This window comes from Stegostoma tigrinum, chromosome 10 (assembly GCF_030684315.1).
Source record: "Stegostoma tigrinum isolate sSteTig4 chromosome 10, sSteTig4.hap1, whole genome shotgun sequence".
NCBI classification, from domain to species: domain Eukaryota; kingdom Metazoa; phylum Chordata; class Chondrichthyes; order Orectolobiformes; family Stegostomatidae; genus Stegostoma; species Stegostoma tigrinum.
In genome coordinates, this window is record NC_081363.1 from 36,180,034 (window position 1) to 36,192,902 (window position 12,869).

A 12,869-nucleotide genomic window follows, 5' to 3' on the forward strand; every position below is an offset into this window, starting at 1 on the left:
CATAATCTGTATGTTGAGTGAGTGAAAAAGTAGTAGTGGTAGTGTAGGACAAGGTATAAATTAAGAAATGAGAGAAGCTTGTAGCATATGTAACATCAATCTGCATGTAGATTGGGTTAGCCAGCTGAGCACTAAAACTATGGAACTCAAACAGAAATTGCTGGGAAAATCAGGTCTGACAGCATCTGTGGAGAGAAAACAAGTTAACATGATCCTTCTTCAGAACCGATAGTAGCTAGTTAAGTGTTTGTTTATGGGATGAAGATAAAGTTGGCAGGGAGGTGTAGCAAGGAGTAGACGATAAGTGAAGATGTAGCGAAAGGACAGAGAACAACAGTTGGACAGACAAAGGAACAGGCAAAAGGTCAGCCTGGGGGGAATCAATTGTTGTTAATTGAGACCACTAGTAGCTGACAATGAGATTGTGGTAGCTGCATGTGATAACCAGGCCTGGTGTGTGTGGTTTGGGGTAAGGACATAGGAGAAGTGCTTCGGCCCTAAAATTATTGGGTTCTGATGAAGGGTCACTGGACCTGAAACATTTAACTCTGATTTTTTTTTCTTCACAGGTGCTGCCAGACTTGCTGAGCTTTTCCAGCAACCCTTGTTTTTGTTCCTAAAATTATTGAACTCTAAGGAGTCCCCAAAGATTGTGGAGGCTGATTTACAATGTAGTGAAACACTAATAGCATGGGTTAAATTCCTGCACTGGCTGAAATTATGAAGGATTCTCCTCAACTTCTCCCTTCACATTAGGAGTGGTTACCCGAAGGTTAAATCATCATCTGTTGCCTATCTAATGTGACAGCTCTCTTATGGTTCAGCAGGCATACGGTGACTTCGCCCTTTGCATAGCTTAGTTGCTTTTGCATCAAAGTGCAAAAAAGTCAAACCAGACTGTCAAAGGAGGTTAAGGGATGTACTAGATGTTGGGGGTCTCTTAAAAACACAATTTTCCTAGTATTTATTGTATAGCATGAAATTTCATTTAACAGCTATTACAGCAGTACTTAACTTTCCAAAGTTCTGCATATTAAAAACAAACAGAAGAATTACAAAAACGATAATACCTATTGAACTGGTGCACACTCTTTTCAAATAGAACACAAAGGAGTGGGAATGGTAACCAAACCCTCAGATAATGGTGGACAAGGAGACAGCGGTCATCAACATGATGAGTAATTGTCCCATGACAATTGGCCAAAGGGTTTGGACAATTGATTGACAGAAAATAACCTGCCCTGGAGAAATATTTCATTAATTGTTCAGGGGCAGAGGGGAGTGCATTTTGGAGAGTTCTCATCAAGCAGAACTTTAGCAGCAGTTCTGGACCAGAAATAAGAGGAAGACTCAGTGAAGAGTTCTCCAGCAGAGTTCTTCAGGTAGAAAGCAGGATGATGAACGTTAACAAGACCAATACATTCCATGCCAAAGACCTGTTGCCCTTGAGATTAGTTGATTGATACCAAATTGCATAGAGAAAAATAACCTGCAGATGCTGGAATCCACAGCAGACAACCGGAGGCTGGAAGAACATCGCAGGCCAGGCAGCATCGAGAGGAAAAGAACAGTCAACATTTTTGGGTGTTACCGTTCTTTAGGCCTTTGATACCAAACTGTCATGGCTGTATACTTTCTTCCAGTTAACAATGTCATTTCTGAGCTGTTGCTTCTTAAAGAAAACTCAGAAAATTGCTGACAAAGTCAACTGCCTACTAGGTAACTGATCACGAATTGCTTAAAATTGACAGTTATAAAGGCTAAATGAAAATGCTTATAAAGTGACCAAAAGTAGTAATAAATGTGAGGATTGGCAAGTTTACAAATACAGGAGGAGGAGGGGCAAGAGACTGATGAGGAAATGGACAATAGAACACAAGTGCAATCTAGAACAGCAAACATAATAAAAGCTTCTGCAAGTGGGTAAATAGAACTGTAGGATTTAGCTATACATTTGTCTAAGACAACTGAGGGTCCTCTTAAAAACAAACAAGAGAATTTAATAGGGAATTTGCATCTGTTTTACCATATAAGAAAAAGTATAAGAAATCTCTCAGAATTAGAGATCCGAGGGACTAAGGAGAATGAGAAGCTGAAGGAAATTGCACGAAGGTTGTACTGGAGAAGTTGATTGGGCTGAAAGTTAATTAGTCCCCAGGACCTCATTTACTGCATGTTTAGTAAGAAGTACTGTCAGTGTGAAACTGCAGCCACGACAAAGCTTTGAGTGAGCCACTGACTATGCTGTTGGAAATTTTGGTTTAAAGTAGAATTTTGGTGCAAAGTGGGGAACAGGTGCTTTAATTAGGGTTTACTGCACAAAGTAAATTCTCCAGGGCAAGATCCCAAGTGGATATGGATAACCATTTCGAGAAGCCTACCTTCTGACTGATGTCACAAGCTACAGTTAGACAAGTGAGGGAAAGAAGCTTACTAGTGAGCAGGATTTATGATTATTTTTAGCCTTCAAAGTTGGTCTTTTTCCCCAGAATATGAGAGTCCAAAACTAGAGGGCCTAGGTTTAAGGTGAGGAGGGAAAGGTTTAAAAGGGACTTGAGGGGTGATTTATTTTTTTCAATAAGACAGTGATGCGTGTATGGAATTAACTGCCAGACAAAGTGGTGGAGGGCGTACAATTACAATATTAAGACATCTGGATGGGTCTATGACTAGGAAGGGTTTAGAGGGATATAGGCCAAATGCAAATAGGACTACATTAATTTAGGATATTTGGTCGACATGGACAAGTTGGATTGAAGGGTCTGTTTCCATGCTATACATCTCTATGACTAAAGCTAAGAGGCCAATTTGTGTTTCGGTCTCCAGTGTTTTCTTCAAAGTAACTGAAGTATTAGATTGATACCGGTGATTTTTTTTTGTGCATTATAAAAGCAATATCAGTACAGGGAATTGAGAAAAATTAATTTCTAAGTTGAATCAAATGTGTTTGTGATGGCAAGACAGGTGCTGCAATGCAGATGCAATACGTGCAAGTTGCTGGACACCAATGTGATCCAGAGTCAAGACCTCTGTAGTAAATCTTTGCAGCTTGAAAATCTTTGAATCACAGTTGAGGATCTGGAGTCTGAGTAACAGACATTGCTCTACATCAGGAAAGGGAAAAGTTACTGGAAACATTGCGACAGAGGGCAATCATTCCCCTCAGATTAAGTCTTCAAAACTAGTCCGTGATCAGGAATAGTAGGGTGTGACTGCAGGTGAGGCAGTTGAGGTCCTGGGGGTTAAAATTGAGGAGACTTAGTCCCTGCAATTGTCCAACAGTTAGGAGGTTCTTGCAAACTGTACAGGCATGAGTATGCAGAGAGGATGAGAAGAGATTCTGTTCAGGGTTCCCTCAAGTGTGCTGCTGTATTTCCATTCTGACAACCTCTCGAGGGAAAACATCTGTACTTTTTTTTAGTCCTGTTTAGCATCTTACACACCTAATTAGATCTTTCTAAACTCTAGAAAGTATAGGCCTAAACAGCACAATCACTCTTCATAAGAAACCTGCAGGGTGTTCCTGACTAATGAACAAGATCCCATCATACGCTTAATTTTAATTATCCGACATGCAAATATCTGCTTGTCCTTGCAGATATTTTATACTGTAGTGTATTGTGTTCCGTCTTGTGGTCAAATTGACTTACGAACATACTCAAGAACGGAACCCTTTTGTTATCCTGTATTTTGGTGTCATCTGCATATTTGGCTATTGTACATTATATCCCTGCATCCAAGTAATTAATGTAGATTGTAAATAATTGGTGCCTGAGGACTTGCCAATCTGAAAAAGAGCTATATATCCTGACTCTGTTTTCTGTTGGTGATTGCTTTATGTTCCTACTTTTCAATAATCTTAGCATCACCTGTTACTATTGGGATGATTTCAGTGTTCTCTGTCATGAAAATAGAGTCAAAATATTGATTTAGTGTCTCTGCCATCTCTGTGTTCTGTATATCATTCTCTATCAATGAAACAGTCACTTTGGCCATTTTTTGTACTGTTATCCATTTTTATATTTTACACTAGTATTCTTTCATAATTAATCTTTTCTTTCTTTCCTGCATTTTTGATACCCTTTGATTATACATCTTGATCTCCATTAATAAATCATTTTGCACTACAGTACAGAAAACTCCTTTGCAAAACTACATAACCTCTGTTTTCCTTTAGTTGCCCTTCCAAAAAGTTTGTATTTTTGACTGCCAGTCCTGGATTCGCTATAACCACATCTCTGTAATCACTACCAAAAAATACCTTTTTGTCTGTATTGACATTGTTAATTTTATTGCAAATGCTACAGCATTCAGATACAAGCCTTTAAGTTTGACCTATTATCAATTTTCCCTATTCTTGTAGGATTACTGTGTACAATAGTGTTCAAACATTGTCCCTTCCTTTCATTTTCTTGTAGATCAATCTCAGAAACTGACACTTCTATCTTCTTTGAAGTTTGATTTTTTTTTGGCAAAATTTGATCTATGCAACTGACAACTCACAGACCGCTCCCTCTTTCCCTAGTGCTGATGTCAATGTTCCACCATATCAGACACATTTCTCCCAGATAACTAGGTGTGGAGCTTGATAAACACAGCAGACCAAGCTCTGAGGGTTGGTGTGGACTTGTTGGGGCAAAGGGCCTGTTTCCACATTCTATGATTCTATAATTTTAAATTATTTCAAGTTGTTTAAAAAATGTGGTTTCCTCGGGGATAAGATTATACGGCTTGTTTCTTTAAATATATATATATATTAATAAAAGATCAATGTCCTGGTGTGGCAAGGGACAATTTCAAAGTTTTGAGGACAGCTCAAGTCTTGGGAGAATGGTGAATTGTGAGGAAGGCAGCGTAGAACCTCAAAGACATTGGTAGAGTGTGCCCATAGGTGGCAGATAAAATTCAGTGCCGAGGACTGTAGAACTGTGAGGTCATAAACTTTTGGCATAGGGCACATGGAGAGACAATGTAAAATAAAGGACACTATTCTAGAGGGTGTGCAAAAGGTGATTGCGTAAGTCATTAAAGGTGGCAGAACAGGTAGGGAGAACTGTTAACAAATTATGCCATTTTCTAAACTTCATTTAGACGGGTATTGAGTATAAGAGAAGGAGGATAAACTGTAACAATGGTTAGATCTCAGCTGGAGTATTGTGTACAGTTCTGGATGCCACCCTATAGAAAGGATGTGAATGCTTTGGAGAGAGTGCAGCAGAGACTTTTAAAAGCGACTCTGGGGATGAGACATTTCAATTGCAAGGAAAGACTGGTGAAGTTGGTGCTGTTTCCTTTAGAGAGGAGATGGCTAAGAGGAAATTTCACAGAAATTTTCAAAATAATGAGGGGTCTGGACTGAACAGATTTGGGAGAAATTGTTGTAAACAGATTGAGAACTATAAGGGGTTAAAATTGTATCAGAGATAATGGGAACTGCAGATGTTGGAGAATCCGAGATAACAAAGTGTGGAGCTGGATGAACACAGCAGGCCAAGCAGCATCTCAGGAGCACAAAAGCTGACGTTTCGGGCCTAGACCTTTTTGTGCTCCTAAGATGCTGCTTGGCCTGCTGTGTTCGTCCAGCTGCACACTTTGTACCTTCTAGTTCTCAGCTAACAATTTTGAAGTGTTTTGAGAAAGAATGTAAGATGATCTCTGATAATCTAATCCCTAAAAAGTCAAGTCTTTCTAAAAGCTTTGAAATAAATTTAATTAAGAAAAGTCTTTCCATTATTTTGAAACACCTCTCTACACTATCTATAAAATATTTTCACACAGTTAGAGTCTGCGGTTCTCTGGAAGTTTGGAGGCAGGTTACGTTGAGACGCTCACGACTGCATTGTTTCTAAATAAATAATCATCTGACGTGCAAGGTTATGAGGGAAGAAAGGAGATTAGCACTAAGTTGAAATATCAGACATCACACATGATGGGCTGAGTGGTCCCCTTCAGCACCATAACAACTCTATGATTCTGAGTTTGAACTATTCAGCAGACAGTAGAGGAAATAACAAACATACAGAACACTTTTAGTAATTTGGCTTGAAGTCTATTATTTCATATGCATATGGGTCTTAGACCATTGGGAAGTTACCGTGGAACAGATATTGAAAATTTTCTCGTTATTCCTGAAATTAGTGTTTAACTAATTTAAGCACATAATGAGGATAATTTTTTTTTCATTTTACTTGCACTTAATATGGTCATTTATTAAGATGAAGCAATATATTCTGTGTTTAGCTTGCAAAAATGTAATTAAACACTAGAACACTTTACGTAAATACTTTGAATGATGTAACATTATGCAAGCTAGAATGAAAGAATGAATGAAGTGGTTGGATTCCAACATTTAAAATCAGTATTTACTACACAGAATCAAATAAAGCAGACACGCCATGCTCTTAGGTTACTACCTGTAGTCTTAAAATCCAGAATCTACACAAATTATAGAATCCCTACCGTGTGGAAACAGGCCGTTTGGCCCAACAAGTCCACACCAACCCTTGGAGCATCCCACCCAGACCCATCCCCTTATAACCCACCTAATCTATACACTATGGGCAATTTAGCATGAACTATCCACCAAGCCTGCACACCTTTGGACTGTGGGAGGAAACCGGAGCACCCAGAGGAAACCCACACAGACACAGGGAGAATGTGCAAACTCCACACAGACAGTCACCTGAGGCTGGAATCGAACCCAGGTCCCTGGTGCTGTGAGGCAGTAGTGCTAACCACTGAGCCACTGTGCCGCCATTATAACATTAAATGTGAATTAACAGGTAAGTTGGGTTGATTGTAAGCTATGAATTAGTTCAAGAATGTACCCAGCAAAAATCATTGTGTTCAAAATTACTATCCTCATGAACAGTTTCAGCTTCTATGCCTTAGTCTAATTACTAACTGACGTCAGCCACCCATGGTTTGATGGGCACTGTCTACACCAGAAATGAAACATGCCTGCAGAAGTTCTTCAGGTTATGCTTACAATGCTCTGGAATTGCATAGATCCACTAATCTTACCTTTAAGTAATGGAAAGAGCTACAGCAACTATACATTTGTCCAATCCCCCTCTGGATCTTGTCTCCTTCTTCTTTGATCTGTCTGTAATGCTTTACTGGGTTCATTGTTATCCAACTGAGCTCTGAGATAGCAAGGTGTAGAGCTGGATGAACACAGCAGGCCAAGCAGCATCAGAGGAGTAGGAAGGCTGATGTTTCGGGCCTAGACCTTCTGACTCGTGTTCCGTTATATGCTTTCACAAGAACAAGGAACAAGAGTAAGCTACATGGCCCTTCGGGTTTGCTCCCCCATTCAACAAGATCATGGCTGATCTGATTTTAACCTCTACCTTCCTGCACTTTTACAAATCTTTCATCTCCTAAGTAATCAAGAAACTATCTACATCTGTATTTAAAGATTTTGCATCCTGTTTTTCGAGGAAGAGGAATCCAAAGACTGAACCTTCTGAGATTTAAAAAAAATTTTTCATCTCTCTTACATGGATGGTGCTTTATTTTTAAACTGTGACTTCTAGTTCTAGATTCTCCCCTGAGAGATTCTCCCAGTCAAGTCCCCTCAGGATCTTGTATGTTTCAGTGAAGTCACTTGTGACTTTTCTACATTCATTATACAGGCTAACCTATCTAGGCTTTCCTCATGAGATAATCCACTCATTCCAGGTATTAGTCCTTTGAATCTTCTCCAAACTGCTTCCAGTGCATTAACATCCTTCTGTAAGTATGAAGACCAGTACTATACATGGTACTGTATACATGTATTGTATATTTCGCTGTCCTATATAACAGAGATTGAATAAAAATCAGAGAGATCAAAGTGAAAATGGACCCCTTAGAGAATGATTCTGGGGAGATGGCTTTGGGGAACAAAGAAATAGCAAAGGAGTTAAATAGATACTTTGCACCAGTCTTTATGGTGGAAGGTACTTCCAACATTCAATTAATACTAAAAAATACGAGGGAAGAATTAAGTGCCATCACCATTGGAGAAGTAGTGCTAGATAAATTAATGGGGGCTTAAAGCAGATAAGTCCCCTGATTCTGATAGCTTGCATCCAAGGATACTAAAAAAAACTCCATTCTTAGTGGATGCATTAGTTGTACCTTTTCAAAAACAGTTGGATTGTGGAGAAGCAACAGAGGTTTGGAAAATTGCTAATGTAAACCTCTATTCAAAAAGAGAAAGAGCAAAAAAACAGATAATTATAGGCTGATTAGCCTAATATTTGTTGTCGGGGAAGTATGGAATCAATAGCAGTATATTTGGAAAATTGTAGTCTAATCAAGCAGAGTTGACATGCTTTTATGGCGGCACAGTAGCTCAGTGGTTAACTGCCAGAGACCTAGGTTCAGTTCTAAACTTGGACAACTGTTGGTGCGGAGTTTGCACATTCTCCCTATGTCTATGTGGGTTTTCTCTCGGTGCTCCAGTTTCCTCCCACAGTTCAGAGATGAGCAGTCTAGGTGAATTGGCAATGCTAAATTGCCCATAGTGACCAGGGATGGATTGATGTTTAAGTAATGTTCGTCTCACAAGGATGTATAGATTATGTGGATTAATCATGGGAAATGCAGGGTTACGCAAGGGGAGTGATTCTATGAAAGAGAAATCATGTTTGACTAATTTATTTGAGTTTTTCAAGGAAGTCTTGACCAGAGTGGATAGGAGGAAACCAATAGATATGTTGTATTTAGACTTCCAGAAGGCTTTTGACAAAGTACCTCTCAAAAGGTTAAGTAGAAGATAAGCAGCCACTATGTTGGAGGTACCACATTAGCATGGATAGAGAATTGGCTAATGGCAGGAAACAGCAAGTGGGAATAAGGAGTTCTAATGAAGAGTCACCAGATTCAAAACATTGACTCTGCTTTCTCCCCACAGATGCTGCCAAACCTGCTGAGTTTTGCTAGCAATTCCTGTTTTTGTTTGTGGGATTCTTTTTTCCGATTGGTTACCCGTGACCCGTAGCTTTCTACAGGATCAGCGCTGGGACTGTTTAAAATATGCATTAATGACTGAAAGGAGGGAAGTGAATGGTACTGTAGCCAAATTTGTAGACACCACAAAATTAGGTGGAAAGGCAGTTGCAAGATGGGTACAAACAATTTACAGAGAGAAATTGATAGAATAAATAAATGGACAAAAGGTTGGCAAATGAAGTATAATGTAGGAGAATGTGAAGTTGTTCATTTTGGAAGGGATGACAAGACTATTATATAAATAGAGAAAAACTGCACAAAGCTACAACACAAAGGGACTTGGGGGTACTTGTATATGAAATGCAGAAATCCAGCAGGTAATCAAGTAATGGAATGTTAGACCATAAGACATAGCAGTGGAAGTAAGGCCATTCGGCCCAGCAAGTCCACTCCGCCATTTAAATCATGGCTGATGGGCATTTCAACTCCCTTATTTCAAGACGGTTGGAGTATAAGAGTAGGGAAGTCATGCAGCAACTATATTAGGTGCTAGTGAGACCACATCTGGAGTACTGTGAGCAGTTTTGGTCCCCTTATTTAAGGAAAGATATTTCATTGAAGGCAGTTCACAGAAGGCTCACTAGAATGATCCCTGATAAGGAAGGATCGTCTTATGAGTAAAAGCTAAAGAGATTGGTACTGTACTCGTTGAAGTTTAGAAGAGTGAGATGATCTCATTGAAGCACATATGATTCTTAAGGGGCTTGACAGGGTAAATGCTGAGAACATGTTTCTGTCGTGGGAAAGTCTCTGAGCAGAAGGTACAGTTGCACAATAAAGGGGTACCGATTTAAAGATTTAGATGAAGAGGAATTGCTTTTTTCCGAGGGTTGAGTGTATTTTGAACTCCTTGCCATAGACAGCTGTAGGGGCAGTGTCCTTGTTTGTAGTTAAGGCTTAGGGAATCAGCTGGGGAATCGAGGGTTGCGGGAAAATGCAGGAAACGGAATGTGCAGAATATTGGATTGACAATGATTCTGTTGAATGGCGGAGCAGACGAAGTGGCCTACTCCTGTTATGAGAGATAGCAAGAGCTGCATATGCTGGAGTCAGAGGCAACACAGTGTGGAGCTGGGGAACACAGCACGGCAGGCAACATCAGAGGAGAAGAAAAGTTGATGGTTCGGGTCGGGACCCTTCTAAGAAAAAAATTCCCAACCCAAAATGTCAACTTCTGTACTCTTCTGACACTACTCCTGTTCCTGTTTCATTGTTCCTGTCTTATGGTCATAACCTCTCTATTTTTGCATTCAGTTCCCCATGTATTAAACCATAACATTGTATTGGCTTTATTGATTACTTACTGTATGTGCAATCTAAACATTTTTCTGATTCATCCACTAGTTTGAACCAGTTTCAGCTACTTTTTTTTCCCCATAAGTTTTGATTTCCCATTGCAATCTTGGTTTACATAGAAATTGAAAATGTTTCATTTCTTAGTTTGTCTTTTCGATTAGGGTCTGTATAAAAAAAATGCAAATTTTGCAACTCTCACAGTATTCCCATGGTCATTAGAGGGTCTTGTATTCATGGACAAAAGTTAGATAGAGGGTAAGTGCCTTTATTATACTGCTTGTATACCAGGAGCTGCATGGGAGAGTCAGGAAGAGGGTTGGGAAGCTTCAGAGGTGAGGGAAGAACAATTCAAAATGTTTTTGGTTGAGGGGTATGTGTTCAGATCAACAATTTGATAAGGATTAAAGGATGATTTTGCGAATATTGACAGATCTGGATTTGCTGAGTTGAATGTGGAGTTTCTGTTAGCAAAATTAGATTTCCCTGTATAATTATGCTGCTTGTTTTATTTTTAACAGAAATCTTTAGAAACTAGACTAATTGACATTGTTAAGGAACCTGCTAATGCATTATTGGGAGCTATGGTGAGGTTGGAATCGCACTTATTTGTGTGACTCTGATCCTAAGGGACATATCAAATTGCCAAACACTTGAAGAGTGTTAGAGAAATTCAGATTTCAGCTTGGAGTATTGATGGCACCTCACAAGTAATTGATTATCTGTGAAGTTACTTTTTACTCTTTAAAAAATGCTGCATATGCACAAGTTATATAATGTCCTTTTTGTCCTGAGATTTTCAACTTTTCCAAATATTTCACAAAACAATTTAAAGGACCTATGCATTTAGACAAATCAGGTTTCGGAAAAGACTAAGAGGGTACATTGTGGTTGATTCATTTTTGGGTAGGGGTGAGAATTATGTTTATTTCAGAATATATATTACTGAAATTCTGTTCATTTTATAGGATTTTGATATCAATGCATTTTGGCTTGTGCAGTTACTTTAAATCTGTTCTGTTTGTATTTTATTCCAATAGTTGTTTTGGCTGGAACTTGTAAAATTTACAGTAGGAAAATCTGTCTCAACAGTCTGTAGGAGCGCAGCCATCATATTCAAATAACACTAGGGTTTCCTGATTTACTTTATTGGCCATTAATTAGTGGTATAATTGAAGGAGAGGCAAACTATTCTGTTTTTAAAAAAAAAGCTTCAGCTGGCCCAATCTCCAGCACTTTTGATAACCTCTCCTTTTCCTCAGGGCATAAGTAATCTGATTTTAAGTTCTTCAAACTGTCATCAAGTACTCTCGTCTTTATTTAAATTCTATAAAAATATGAAGTTATAAAGCAGTGACAACTATGTTTGTTTGCTATGTGGCCTTGTAAAACCCAGGAATCTTAAAATATTTACTGCAAAAAGCAGTTGGGTTCCATGTGAGAGAAACAAAATTCCAGTCAGTATCTACTGTGCTTGGTACCTGCTTGTGCTATGCAATTTGCATTGAGCCTAGAAATTGAGAGCATTATCTCATTTTCAGTCAGACAACGATTTCATATCATTATGTTTCTGCTGGATTTGTGCCCCAGGAGGACACCAGGGCTGATGTGTTTCTATGTCACCAGACCTTTTTATATATTGAAGTAAAAGAAAAGACATAATATTATCTAAATTCAGCGTAGGTTTCAATATAAATAGATCTGAATGAAACAGTAAAGGTGAATAAGGGATAAAAATATTGGCACTCTGAATTTGTACTACACAGGGCATTGGTGAAGCCACACCTGGAATATTATGTGCAGTTTTGGTCATTTGGTCTAAGGAAGGATGTTCTTGTTGTAGAGGGAGTGCAGCGAAAGTTCACCACATTGATTCTTGGGATGGCAGAACTGATGTATGAGGAGAGATTGAGTGAGTTAAGATTGTATTCACTGGAGTATAGACGAATGAAAGGGGATCTCATAGAAAACTATAAAATTCCAAAAGAACTAGATACGTTAGATGTGAGAAAAATGTTCCTGATGGTGGGGAGGTCCACAGCCAGGCATTGTGATTGAGGGTAAGGGGGTAAACCCTTTAAGACTGGATGAGGAGAATTTTTTTCAGTCAGAGTGCTGAACCTGTAGAATTTACTGCCACAAAAAAATGGCTGAGGACAAAACATTTGTGTTTTAAAGAATAAGGTCGATATAGCTCTTGTGGCTGAAGGGATACTGGGGGAGGACAGGATCAGGGCTTTAAGCACAATGATCAGCCATGATCATGTTGAGTAGCGGAGCAGGCTCGGAGTGAATGGCTGTTCCCAACTCCTATGTTTCTACTAATCTATTTGTTTTGAAATTTACACTGTTAAATAACCATACAGATTGTGGGTTTCCGGATAATTAAATTTGTAGCGCATTTCTAGTCATGGTCTCAGCTATTATTCTATACTTCAATAAGTCTCAATATGAAATGGCTATTGTAATGCCTGCGCTTGTGAAATATAAAAGAAAAGACAATATAACACTTAGAAACTCAAAACTTAAAATCACTTCCTTTAATGACTCCATGCTTTAGTTTTAAAATTGAGCAA

General features: G+C 38.9%; 1 protein-coding gene across 2 annotated transcripts in view; it reads left to right on the plus strand.

Annotated features, from left to right (window-relative positions):
- LOC125455781 (MAPK/MAK/MRK overlapping kinase-like) overlaps positions 1-12,869 on the plus strand; it is a 126,023-nt gene that overhangs the window by 19,247 nt on the left and 93,907 nt on the right. The gene's annotated exons all lie outside the window — the stretch shown is intronic.